We start from the raw sequence: 14,081 nt of genomic DNA on the forward strand, positions 1-14,081 counted from the left end.
GCACCAGGTCTGGTCCATGGATCTGCCATTATAATAGCAGTAGTAGTTGATACTACCGCTTGAACTCCAGATGTCTGGGAAGGAAATAATGTTGAGGAATGAGCAGGTTGGGATGCTGAAGCTTCTAATCCCTGGTGAACAACAATATGTAATGGGGGAGTGGATGGTTGACTTTGCAGATGAGAAGTTGAAATGGAGGATGTGGATGAAAGCTCTTCACTGTCAGATCCTTCAGTATTTTTCTTCGCCTTTTTCCTTTTGGGTAAAGGGAACTCAGTGGGTTCAATACCGAGCTTTTCGCTCTGAAGTCTGGTGAGAGGGTGAGGTAAATTGAACTGCGAAGTCGCACTGCTTTGTGATACCTCAGATTTTTGTGGTGAAATCAAGAAGCTCTGAAGTTTGTGGATAAGAGACTGGACTTCAGGTGATTCAAGACTTAATTGTTCTGGAGTATGATGGGTTTGAGCAGTGGTAGTTGATTCCTCTTCTTCTTGTTTGGATACTGGGAACCAGCATGTGAATGAGAAGTTCGAGGGGATTTGGAGGGAGAATTACTCTTAGAATGGCTTGCAGATTTGGGTTTGTTTGCCATTCACAGTCAGGCCCTCCTTCTAGCACAAAAAATGTTGATGCCTCGAAAATCGCTGCAACAACATTGGGGATAACCACCCGGTCCGGACCTTAGTACAGCTCCTTTTCCGTTTGGAATAGTGGCTCCGACTGGGGATAATGGGACCAGTTTCCCAAAAGTGGATAAACGGGATGAATGGATGATTTATAAACTAAACTAGCGGTGAGCGAATAAGTAAAACTATTGACAAGAATACGTAAACTATGATCTATCCCGGGAACTTATTGAGCTTTAAAGTGCGGCGCTTGATGTTCCGTGTCTATAAACAGGCATATAGATGACTCCATTTAACAGACATGGACATTATTTCATTCATGATTACTATGCTTAAATAGTTAAGCAAAGCGATTGAAGCGATATTACCACACTTATCATTTATATCATTGACATATACATGATTAAAAAGAAAGGCACATCATAAAACATCCAATAGTGGAATGAATATAGATCTGCTGTTACAGCGCATGCATATAATCAGTAATAGCAAGAATAATCACATAAAAATTCATATGAAAGGAATGAATTCAGACATAGATAGAAATACCATATGAGCTGCTTGACACTCCCAATATCAATCGCTACTTGTAATTCTTCCTTCAACGCAGAAACATTCTCAACAAAGACAATAGTGCACAATTGCATAAAAACTTCCTTGTTGAATTAAGAACAACTGGTCCAGTTTCATAAAAGAATATTGACTGAAGCACAATAGTGCAAACTTCAGTCTTTAAGTCTGGTACAAAACTTTACGACCCTTTCCAAAACAATGAAAGGGTCTATAAATACTTAGCTAATCTACCTATCTATGAAACAGAAATCCTATTTAATTGGTATCAATCAATCTTGATATGATTTTCTTGAGCGATCTGGCAGTCGGCGGCATGATTCATCAGGTAGGTTGCTTGCCTTTATATCTGAGCTGACTTATCGCAAGCATTGGCTCTACTTCAGGAGGTTTGTTGAGGCGTGAACTGAGCTGGGCAGCATAGGTGGCATCCTGAATATCGGGAATCATATACCCGATCGCATCTGTTAGGCACTTAAGGGCGGCTCTTTGTGTATGCGGCTTTACCAGGAAGAACCAATATGTGTCCCAGGTTAAACTGTTAATCCCAGCGATTAATCTCCCCTTTTCCTCCAAATCAGGATAACATGATTGCTCCAATGTGTTCGTTGTTGTCAACTTTCCTGGTGTGCATTGGGAGATCATGTTTGATAAATAGAGAGTGTTATTAACCAGTTCAACTAGATTGTTGGAAGTTGATTTACATCTTGAAGCTGCCCTCTCTGCTCTCATTAACTGGGACTGCCATTCTGTAAAGAGTATATCTTTATGTGTTTCTAGGATCCTGTGCAAATTCGCCGCTTGTCCTTGATCGAAATCTTGCCAGTCAAGAAATGCAGCTATGGTTTCTTCGGCTTGATCCAATTCAGTTCTGGCCTTCTCTACCTGCTTATTTATGGATGCCGTTAATTCACACAGTGGCTCTGCCTGGGCGATTTGTTGACACAGAAGCTTAATTTGGGATATTAATGCAGTGTTTATTTGTAATGCTTCTGCTCTAAATTCAGCCACTTGTGGAACGCCCTTTATTTTTTCGAGCTGTGATGACAATTGAGCAATTTGCTCATCTTTTGTTTTCATCATTTGCTCATTTGCTGCCTTTAATTGTGCCAATGCCTCTGATAATTCCTTCTGTTTCTGGATCGCGCTTTGGTCGATCCTTTGCTTTTCTGCCTGCAATTGTTGAGTTAGTTGACTGTTCACTTGCTGTTGTGTCAACAATTGCTGCTCTGCCTGCTCTGCCTTCTGCTTTGTCTCAGCTAACTCTGCCTGTAATGAGAAAATCTCTTGATCCTTGGTTTTCAGTAGAAGACTTACCTCTGATGCCTTATCAATTGTCACTGCCGAATAGGCTCCCGCATACTGCGACAGTTTTGTTAGGTCGTCGGAGGGGTCAAATTCCTCCTTCCAAACCACATTGCCCGTAATAGTTTGCTCTTGGAAAAGGGAAGGTTGATCCGTCCTTCTTCTTTTCCTTTGTCGTTTCACCACTGCTTTATGCCTCGGGCTGTAGAAAACATCCAGGGGAGGAATATCTTCTACCTGGAGAATGATTTGGTCGGAGGGGTCCTTTGGTATTATCTCAACGTCTTTAGAAATGGGTGGGCCGCTGGTTCCACTTAGAACCTGAGGTGAAGTGATGTCCTGCGTATCCGTTGTCTTGGAAGTGTCTGTATCCTTTGAACATTCCAACCCACTGATGATGGAATCAAATTGCTTCCATTCCTGGAGCAATTTAGGGTCAATACGAGTATCTATATTGACATCAATGGTGGTTTGTTTTTGCTTTTCGGCTTGGGACTCCTTCCGCACTTTTTCCTGCTCTCTCTTCTGTTGTTCCTCTTGTTCTTTCTTTTGCCTTTCCTCATGCTCTTTCTTTTGCTTTTCCTCTTTCTCTCTTCTCTGTTTTTCCTCCTACGCTCTCTTCTGCTTTTCTTCTTTTTCTTTTCTCTGCCTTTATTCTTGTTCTCTCCTTTGCTTTTCCTCCTGTTCCTTCTTATGATCCTTTGTTATAACCGGAAGGTTCCTTTGACTGTTGCCGACCAGGCTCGCTTGATGATGTCGCTGGGGTTGTCGCTAGTAAATCTAGAGGTAGAGTTTGCAACCTCTGTTCTCTAAGTTTATTAAATTCAGTCAACCCTTCATCATTATATTTCGCTTTGGCGAATGCTTTAACCTGATTTATTGTCTCAGCTGAAGAGAACAGGTCGTCAAACATATCTTCTTTATGGTCAAATCTTGTCAATTTGGCATGTTCTAGTGCATTATAGGCAACTTTATTTGGATCAAACTACCTATTTGGTAGAGTCACCAGAGTTAAGGATTGAATCTTTGTGGCTTCCTTTTCTGCATGTTTGAGATCATGCAGAGTATAGAAACCACACCTCAAGGGAAAGAGGGCCAGCCCTTCTTCTTTTCCTTCTTGAGAGTCTGTGTAACACTCTCAGCCATAATCTGGTAAGCGATTTCCCTTGCCAGTAGTTTATCAGGTATGTATAAAGGGAGGGCATGGGGGTCGGCTTGGCTACCGAAAACTCTTATGTAGGTAAATCTCTCCTCTCCAAACCATCTACCTATTGTGGTTAAATCAAATCCGGGTTGATAAGAAATCTTGGGAGCAGGTTTATCGAAAATGGAATAATAAATAGGCAACATAAAGCCATTACAGACTTGGTATAGATGATGTTTATAAGAAGATTCCCACAATTTATGATGATATATATGAATAGGCGTGGGGTCATGTGCAGTCCACCTCCAGCCGAGTACGGGGAATTCAGAGTTAAAACACAGGGTATCTAGAATATAGGCACTATAGTAGAATGGGGGAATTACCCTTTCAGAAATACGGGTCTTGCTTCTAAACTCAAGCACAGTTGTTGCTAATTTGTTTGAGAGGATAGTGGCCCAATCCATAATTACACTGTTGCATGCTGCTTCCATTAGGGGAACCATTTCTATGGTAAAATTAGCAGAGTCATGCAATCCCCATAATCTACACATCATTATTCCAGCATAGCAATAAGGAGAAGCCAGAGAATCAACCGAGTACTTACCGAAAGATTCATGTTTGTGCTTTGCCGGATTTTGTCTCCAATCCCAGATGGGTTCGGATTCAACTTAATTTTTGTTTGCGAATTTCTCCAGGAACGCCTTATTATATATCTTCTCTGGCTCAGGCAAATGATACATTTGCCTTAGATCATCCGCCCTGAATGACCCGAAAATTCTCCCGTCTCTGGTGCTGAAGGTTCTATCCAGGATTGGGATTTCTTCAATCGCCCACCGCACTACGTCTGTGTATGGGAGAATTTTCTCCCTAGCTGCTATCCGGTGAAGGAAGGAGTCAGCTAAGTCCTTGAGAGTACCCTCAGACTTCCGAGTTAAATCCACAGTAGCTTCTACTGTTGTCACTGCTGGTTCTTCGGCTTCAATCAGGTTGTAGGTACCTTGCCAAGTAACTCTGACGAGACCCAAACATGTAGTATCAGATATCAATCCCTTCTTTTTGTCCACGACAGCTTGTCCTGCAGCTGGTGTAGCGGAAGCGCCTGTGGTCTTCTTGGATTTCTTCCCCATTTTGCTTGAGCTTTCTCCTTTGGATGAATTCTGCACAGAGGCGAAAATAAACGTAACACAGAGATATGCCAATGAAAATCCAATATGGGAAAGATATATTGATCAAAGCGTGCTGAGAGATTAACTCTTAAAAATGGCCGCGGATACAATCCATGGGAAGATCTTACAATTACATTAAATGGCCGTTTAAAACCTGCCACCCCTTAAATGCTCATTATACCATTATTCGGCCGAATGACCTGTTTAAGCGTGCTATGGATGTTTTGGCGGTTGGGCGCAGGTGCATCATTGCTTAGCAGATTAAGCTTTAAATATGATTTGATCATAATATCCCTCCATTTAACGGCTTTTTTGAAATCCGCGCTATATCATAATCGGGCGTTGGGAACACTTAAATCCTTATGTTGACAATTTTGAAACTCCGATCGTCGATAGCGATATCGCATCGCATCGGGAGAATTGGTATTATATAAACATATGGATAGCATACCATCGATCGCCGATAGCGAAATCGCATCGCATCGGGGTGAGTGAGCATAACAATGTGCATAGATAGTGTATCGCCGATTGCCGATTGCGATATCGCATCGCATCGAGGGTATGACCTGGGGTGCTTTTAAGACTGCGTATAGAGTATCGCCGATAGCCGATAGCGATATCGCATCGGCGGGAACCCATATGTCACTTATTTGTGTTTTCTATGTCATTGCGATATGCGATCTTGCGATCGCTTTATCGCAATGATAAAAGATTGTTTTATTTGATCAAAAATGGGTTTTTCAAAAGGTTTTATATAATGTCTTCATTTGGTTTGCGGACCTTTTTCAAATAATGCAATATTGATACCAATTAACTTCTAAAGGGACCCATTTCATATGATAATTTTGTAAATAAAATGATAAGAAATGGGGGGTTGTTGTAGGGCACAACAGGTCCTTCAACCTCCCACTGTCCTTCAGTCTTTGGAATGTTGATTTTTCTTGGATCATCTTCTTCTTCTTCTTCAGTAGTCACATTGTAGCAATCGAGTGCATGGCGAAGTTGTGTACCCTGGTCCGGTTGAACCCGTTCTACCGGTTCTTCAGGTCCTCCAAAGATAGCGGCCTTAATCTCCTAGGGCACTTCATCAGTGAACTCGAACCCATCCTCAAAGCTGAAAGTTGATAGGAAGCATTCCCTCAAGATGTCCCATTCGGTCGTCCCATGGCGTAGCTCTATTTCCAAGTACCAAATCATGGGAATAGTATCTAGGGTGTGACAGAAGATGTGCACCCATACATGTTGGAGCTCTTCACCCCGTGCTTTATTCCATCACGCCAAGTGTTCACACGGATCATCCTTTCCACTATATTTCTCAGTCATCTTGCTACTAGTGTATCCAACCTCATCTTTATCATTCGCTTGTATTCCTTCCAATCAGCGAAGTTTTCCTTATGCATACCCCATAAGTAGGCATGCGTAGCGCGCTGTACCAACTCAAGTGCCTAGAATCGATATTCCTCAGGCAAGAGATTAACATCATTGAAACCATCATAATGCGAAAGTTTTCTTACCTTCGTATATATGCACCATACCTATTTGGTCATCATATTGCAACGTAGTGTAAAGACCTGATGCAACTTGTTCTGCCAGTGTTTGAGTTCTTCATCTAAGTCTGAGGTACAGGAGCTATCTGTATCCAATATTTGTTGCACGTAGTAGTCTTGTATATTTGATCCAAATCATCATCCACCTCATAGTCGTGGACCGGTTAAGTGTGGCGTGCTCTTTTAGCAGGGTCAAGTAGCATAATAACCCTAACTGCCCTCTTGTCAAATTTCATCCTTCACTTCTTTAGATTAATCATCACATCCATGTCGAAGGCCCAATCAATTCCTAGTAGCATAGTGTAAGGATTGTTTTCATCCACTATTTCAATTACTTAAAAATCACCCAACGCAATCACTCCTTCAATGTCCATTGTTACCCCATACAGGCACCCCATAGGAATATTCTTTTGTTGATTGGCCATGTATAGCTGTATATGAGACAATTGTAATGCAGGTCTCCCCATCCTTTCCCATGTCTGCTTAGGTATTACATTTGCATCTAACCCAAGATGTAGGATGACTTGGTCCAGTTCATACTCTCTTATCTGTGCAGTTAACCTCATCTTGTGCACAGTCTGCTTATTGTTTTTACCTAGTTTCCTCACAGCGCAATGTTCTGTAGGAATCTTAATTTTTCCTGTGTAATTGTCGATTAGCTCCTGGATCCCTTCTACCATCTTCTGATCTCTCAACAGATTCATACAAATTTTTAGAAGAGTAGCTAACAGCGAGGGATCAACATCTTTCACTTCATTGTTCCTAGTTGATTTCTCCCGATTCCTAGACATAGAACCCTTAGCAAAGTTCTTCTTAGCCTCCATGAAAATTTCTTTCGCTCAGTTGAGGTCAAACCCAACTTCCTTGTCAGCAATCTTGCGCACCCATCCATCAGTTTCTGGATGCTTTCCCTTATCTTCTCCTGTGGCTATACCACTGGGCATTATGATATTAACAGTATGATATTCTTCAAGAGGCTCTGCCCTCGTCATCTAGATATTCTACGTAGGCTTCTGGGTTTGCGTCTTCGTTTCTTGCATATTTTCTATAAGTATCAAGAAATATTTTATCGCATTATCGAACTGTCTGCAATATTGACAAGATGGATGCATTGGGTTTGGACAGTCACGCGAAAAATGTCCAACTTCGCCATAGTTATAACAAATAACTTGTCCATGACCTATGCCATCCCCTCCTCCTCTACCTCTTCCACAACCTTGGAATCCTCTATGAGCTGCACCTGCGTCCTAATCCTCAGGCTGATTTTCTACCTGCATTCAATAGGTTGGGTTCCTATCCATCATTAATTCATAACTTCAATAATGGTGCTCATCATGACCTATAGATTTGCAGAAATTGCAAAACAATTGTTGAGGGGTTTGTACAAACTTCTATGGTAGATGACAATTGTTCATCGCATGTTGTCATGTAACTTGACAAATAACGCACCACGGCGCTGCTCCTGTGCTCGGCCCAATGGTATTTTCTAGCTTTAGGGGGATAGGCCCCCCTGATAAGATAATTATGATAAACTAGATAATGGTCCTTATCGTGACCATGGACCTTGCATTTCAAGCACCAAACTTCTACACAAGCTTCAGGCTGGGCTTCCTTTCCCTTCTTTAGGCTCTGCAACCCCAGGTGCAAACTTGCCAGCTATGAGTAAATCTGTTGTACTCTAATGTTCGTATCTTGTACTGGCAAGGCTTCCAACCCCATCACGATCTCCATAACTTTTTCTTGAGTTTCTATCTTCTGTTGTGATAATGGTAATCTTAGGTGAGGCAAAAACAAATAAATGTACCAATCTTTGTGTTGTTCATCCATGATGTTCATATTAGCCTACTGGATCAGGAATTTTAGCTTCTGATCGAAATCCCATGAGGATTCATATACCCTTTGTTGTATCTCCTTCAACTCTGTAATGGACTACGCCTGAGATTTAGGCTTCTTAAACTCACCGTTCAATGCTTGTTGAGTATCTTCCAACGTCGTGACAGGGTGATCCTAACAGTACTTGATATACCAAGTTAGCGCTCTATCTTGCATCACCTTGACTAGTTGTGCTTTCTTTAAATTATCATTAGTGATCTGTTAAGCTATGCACACCATTTGTAACAAACCAAAATTGCTCGGGGTCTTTGCTCCCTACCCCGCTGAAGATCAGAATCTTCATTGTGTTTTCCATGTTGAATGGTGGAGGTGGAGGTGGAGGCAAAGTGGATGGATGAGGTATCCACGAGATACATTGACACAACAACTGCAATGCACTTCACGGTGTACTCTAAATAGTGCCTTCATCATCACTCAACAAGGATCCAAATAGGGGAATATATTCAGAGCTCGATTCTTCGTTCCTTCTGAAGCATTTTTCACTTTGCATAGTCCTAAACATTGACGTAATGACATAACCCACTTCTCACACAACATCATCTTAATCTAAGTTTTCAGAGATTTGAAATAGTTACCTCATGGTCCCTTGAAGAGCAAGCGCTCTGCTTCACTATAACTGACGGATATATCAATCACAAGCTGAGTGACAAATCCTATGATTATGTGATCAATCCGTGATCAGCAACCCATTCGATGTTGTTTTCTGAATCTCCCATGCTCCTCACCAATTCTGGAGTCCACATAATAGGGCCATCAAGTCTCCATGTACCTTGACTGTCCGCTAATCTAGATCACCACTCATGAAATTCATAGGAGAAGAAACATAAAAAGGCTTCGGTTTCGTCTAAGTATAGGTATCTCTTCAACCACTATTCCTTGGATAACCACAAGTTTCTATTCTCCTGAGCTGCAAATGTGTGTTCCTTCCAATCGAGCCACTTCTCAATTTATTTCTTAATAGGGAACCACTTATTCAACATCACACATTCCTCAGATATATCCCGGTCTCGACAATGGAACAATTTGTTGGCTTGAAGGGGCTTGACCCAGTTTTAGCTTTAACTGTGCCAACCAACAAAACCCAAACTACTGTGCCTTTTGGCAACAACCCGCATAACACAGGTTGCAGTATCACTTGAAGTAGTATTTGGGCATGCTAGAACTAGGTTTTGGCATCCAGAGGCTTGTGTTATGGTTTCCTGATACCCTTGTGGCTTAGATCTTCCTTTGCACAAACCTACTGCTTTTGACAGAATAATACTACAAACTTAACTAAAGTACCTTTAGATCTTCACAAAGGTACTTAATTGCACTTATCACGCATAAATATTATAGGTCCACTAGTTCAGCGCAGTAAATAAGCATTCATTCACATTAAACAGATTACAGAGCGAAGATACATAAACTTAAACATAAGTAAATAACAAGGCACGACTGCATCATAATTGCTTCCCAAAACAATCTTTATTATGAATAAACGTTTAATTACAGACTTCTCTTCCCTGCACACTCAGTTGCAGGGGCTCGCACACTCAACTTGCAGACTTACCAAGGTCTCCACGCACTCAGCTTGTAGGAGCCTTCCCCTTTCACCTAAGTATAAGAAATAGACTTTCCTGCCTTATCACCTTTCCCTTACAATGATTCTTCACTTAAATTGTTTCCTAAGACTTGTTATGACTCATCTATTTATAGCATTTAATTTACAATACCATGGCCTGCGGACCATAGGCGAGTCTTAGAATAACTCTATTACCTACCCACTTAAGGGACTAAACCCCCTTTGACTTTCCCTAGCTTCGCTCTCTGCTTTCCACATTTCGCGGGGACTTTACTTTCACTACAAAAACATATTACAAAATTGACTCAAAACTCAACATAATTGACCCCAGCGACTCCATCCCAACAAATAGTAGAGTTGTTAGACACATGAAAAGATCTTGGAGTCATGACAGAAAGAGAGCTCATCGATATTATGAAGAGTTTGATAGAGAAAATTTTGATGACAGGGTATTCCTATTCGTATAGGGCATACATATCCTCCTCAACACTTTAAGTGGCTAATGAAGGTTAATATATTGCCAAGGGCTTAAAATGGGTTGGTGGAAGTAATTCTAAATAGGAAAAAAATTGGAATCGTTTTAAAGGTGTTTTAAAGCTACAAGCAATGGGAACCACAAGCTTGTGAATAATCATGATTATCCATCTGTTGTCTTCACTATTGAGCTCATTAATCGTGAGATACTCAAAGGGATTCAAGATATTGTCAAATACCCTTATGTTTCATTATCTCAAGAGTGATCATTATTGTAGAATGGGAGTTCTTATGAATTAGAAGCAACGAGGCTACCATTAAGGAGTTTGAATTCATTTCAAATTGAATCAAGGATGAAGAGAAGCGAGAAATAAGATTTACATATGGTCATTGAACCAATATACTCAGAACAAGTTTTCTAACACTAGGCTATTTTTGCTATCAAAACTCATCTAGGTAGACTATTTCGAGAATATGGCCCCATGTTAGGTGTTGAGTTTCATCCCCTTCCCCTTGCTACCTTTGGACATACGTAGTTCCTAAATATTCCTCTCCATGATCTAGGCTAAACAGTCAGTGATATTCCTAGAAAAGACATTGAATTTAATTGGTAAAAGGCTATGTCTACCTAGCATAAGCATTTGAAATTCTTTGTATTTCCTATGGTGCAATGTTTCTCCCCATTCTTACTTGTTTACATGATTATGTATGCAAGGATAATTATAAATATACTTGTTTCCTCTGAAGACCTTGTGCTTACAATATTGTCTAGAAAGTTGTTATATTACTTGTGTAGGATCATTTATTTATCAAAGAGTTTATTTTCACTTTATGTCTCAAGTTAGTTTAGGCAAGTATTGATTGACATAAATTGTAATATTCTTTCCATGGAAGATTTTGTCTCTATGTACTTTTTATATTTGTTTTCCATATAAAATAATACAATGCATGTCTTTATGGTTTTTCTACATATTTATATTAATCAAGGGACATAACCTATGGCGTAAGTTCTTTGTTGCATTAGATAACTTTTGAGGTCTAAAATGGGCCTTCTAATAAAAATGTGCAATAAAAATAAACTTTATAAGAACTAATAGGATTCAAGATGATGATGTCAACCATGGGGGATGATTCACCATTTTGGGGTAAAAAAGTAAAAATATTAAAAAATAATAAAATAATAAAACTACTTTTTCAACTTGTATTTTAAGCTTATCTCCCTAAGGTTTTACTCAAATTTCTATCGAGATTATTCGTTGGATGCAAAATTTAATTCATCATCCAAGGAGTAGTACCATGTTTCATACTTTTGATGGACCTTGCTACATGAAAAATGAGAAATTATACATGAAAAAAAGTGATTGAAATCATGTTTTTCATGTATTTCTCATTTTTTCGTGTAGCGGGGTCTATCAAAAGTACGCAAGATGGGTAATCATTGGATTAGGAATAAAATGTTTCATCCAATGACTGCTCTCACTCAAAATGTGAGTAAACCCATAGGGATATAAGTTGAAATTACAAGTTGAAAAAGTAGTTTTTATTTTTTTCTCTCTAAACTTTGATGATGTAATCTAATCTTATTTTATTATTTCCACTATTATTTTATAATTTCCTTGGGAGGTCCATTTTAGACCTCAAAATTCCGCTAATGGTTACGTGTTGTCTCTTTTTCTGGAATGCCATTAATAATTCACCATGATATTAATTATCTCAAAATTTTATTTTATCTTAATGATTTTTTATGGTAGAAACATTTTTATTCTGAGACAGTCAATATTGATAAGGAATCATAGAAAAATCTTAAAGAAAATTGCAGCTAATATTAACATGAATATAAAATGCATGGTGTAAATTTTAGCAATAAAATCACTTAAGAATTGACAGAAAAGAATTAATATCCTAGAATGCAGTCACGTGGTTGGCATCTACCCATTTTTTCTTATAAGGATTTCTTATTGAGATGGTTTTTTCCTAATTAAATGAAACATGTACCAAAATTCACTAATTTCTTCATCATGCTCTTCAATCATACTAATTAAAAGATGGAATTTAATTTAAATTTGGATTCTTTGGATGAGTTTCAGTATGAGGGTGGACAAAATATTATTGTTATAACTTGTCAAGAATGGATAAGACAGTGACTACTTTGTAGACCTTTTACAGATGTTAGACTCCAAGACAATTACCACTAGAGATCGCTTAGTTGTAGCTATATTGATGGTGTTTGTATCATAAGTTGTAATTGATGTTTTTTATCAATCAGATTATGGATATCATTAGACTTACTAGAAAAGGAAAAGTTTCCATGTCTTGGTTGTGGGTTAACTGTGATTAGACCATGGTTGGGTAGTTCTTCCTACAACAAATTTATTATTCTCGATAAAAACTTGTGAAATGTTCTTTAAAAAAAAAAAATCATGGTTTCTGATGTGCCATAATTGATTTTGGTTACTTCTTGTATAGCTTACGTATTATGGAGAAATCATATCAAAATCATGCAAAAGAAATCCTCATTATGGGGATAAAAGTTGTTATTCCTTACTAAGTGCGATGAGTTAGTTATATCAAGTTTTTTTCCTTAAATATATGGGTACTACAAAAGAAGTTATTGGAAAAGTAGAGCTATAGATAGGATACCACGAGGTCAAATTAAGGTTGAAGCTATTTCAATTTTGGAAGTTGAGAAAAAGGTTTATATGATACCTTCCTTGTGCCTATTTTGTTAATGGTTAAGTGGATGTCATTTGCAGTTTAATTATGAAAAGATGCTTGGATGACTCAAGTTATGCTAGATGCATTGTACTAAAGCTGCAAAATATTTTAGCATTTTTATTTCTTGCATGCATGTTTTTCAAAATTAGAAGCTTTTTTCTGAGAGATTAATGGTTTTAACATATATTTGAATTCAATTATCCTGGTACAATAGCCGAACTTTTCGGCAAAAGATGCAATAGAAATTTTAAATAGATTCTCCTTAAAATATAATTCTAATGAATCCCATCATAGTCACTAAACAAGGTATGGAATCAGAAAAGAAAAAAAAAGAAAAATCACATGATATGCTCCATGTTCTATGAGAGAGACAACATTTCTTGTTATTGGTCACATGCACATGAATGTGTGTTGGTTCATCACTTGAGATATGGATAGAACTAGATTTTGTGTTATAGGAATATTTTATTTTAAATACATGTAAATTACCTTCCTGTGGAAAATTAGGCTTTCTTTTCTTGTCAAGCCCTTTCTCCATTAGTAAAATGGCATCAACGCTTCCAAACACAATTATAGACTTGTCTTCTATAAAGAAGGAAGAAATATTTCAAGGAAGACATTGATTGTGTTAATGAGTTTAAAAAATATGCTTTCTAATCCATTTCTCTTGTCTTGTCTTGGCAAGAATTTTGATTTTCATTGACACCAACAATGGCAAGGAAGATTTTCAAACAATATATCCAAGCCTCATAGATCATATTCTTAGGGGGAACATACAGTGCCAAGATCAAAGGGGATTTGTATTAAACAGCGTCAGACGAAAGAGCCTATAAGAATTCATGGAAGGCATGTTTGTAGATGTCTTGTTTGTTTTTATAATATATTTGTGGAAAATTATGATATTGGTAATGAATGGACCTTTCGCCTATTTGTATTTGACTGGAAATTATTACTGTCTTGAGAGTAAATTTTAGTTAGAAAATTTTTTGACTCATGCCTGCATAATTTATAACCTTTATTTTAAATTACAAAATTTTTAATTTTAAAAACCATTTCAATTCCAATATGATATTTCTGCTT

General features: G+C 38.4%; 1 pseudogene; it reads left to right on the forward strand.

The window, feature by feature from the left end:
* The first annotated feature begins 10,328 nt into the window (after positions 1-10,328).
* LOC149152058 (uncharacterized) lies at positions 10,329-10,822 on the forward strand (annotated as a pseudogene).
* Positions 10,823-14,081: the final 3,259 nt, after the last annotated feature.

The sequence above is a fragment of the Pinus tabuliformis genome, chromosome 9, assembly GCF_031772625.1.
Source record: "Pinus tabuliformis cultivar Carrire ecotype Pingquan chromosome 9, CPIR1, whole genome shotgun sequence".
Lineage (NCBI taxonomy): Eukaryota > Viridiplantae > Streptophyta > Pinopsida > Pinales > Pinaceae > Pinus > Pinus tabuliformis.